Raw genomic sequence first — 495 nt, forward strand, 5'->3', positions numbered from 1 at the left:
AGTTAGAATTGGACATGGAACAACAGACTGGTTCCAAACAGGAAAAGGAGTACGTCAAGGCTGTATATTGACACCCTGCTTATTTAACTTATATGCAGAGTACATCATGAGAAACGCTGAACTGGAAGAAACACAAGCCAGAATCAAGATTGCCGGGAGAAATATCAATAACCTCAGATATGCAGATGACACCACCCTTATGGCAGAAAGTGAAGAGGAACTCAAAAGCCTCTTGATGAAAGTGAAAGAGGAGAGTGAAAAAGTTGGCTTAAAGCTCAACATTCAGAAAATGAAGATCATGGCATCCGGTCCCATCACTTCATGGGAAATAGATGGGCAAACAGTGGAAACAGTGTCAGACTTTATTTTGGGGGGCTCCAAAATCACTACAGATGGTGACTGCAGCCATGAAATTAAAATACACTTAGTCCTTGGAAGGAAAGTTATGACCAACCTAGATAGCATATTCAAAAGCAGAGACATTACTTGGCCAAC

The sequence above is a fragment of the Bison bison genome, unplaced genomic scaffold, assembly GCF_000754665.1.
Source record: "Bison bison bison isolate TAMUID 2011002044 unplaced genomic scaffold, Bison_UMD1.0 scf7180017864491, whole genome shotgun sequence".
NCBI lineage: Eukaryota > Metazoa > Chordata > Mammalia > Artiodactyla > Bovidae > Bison > Bison bison.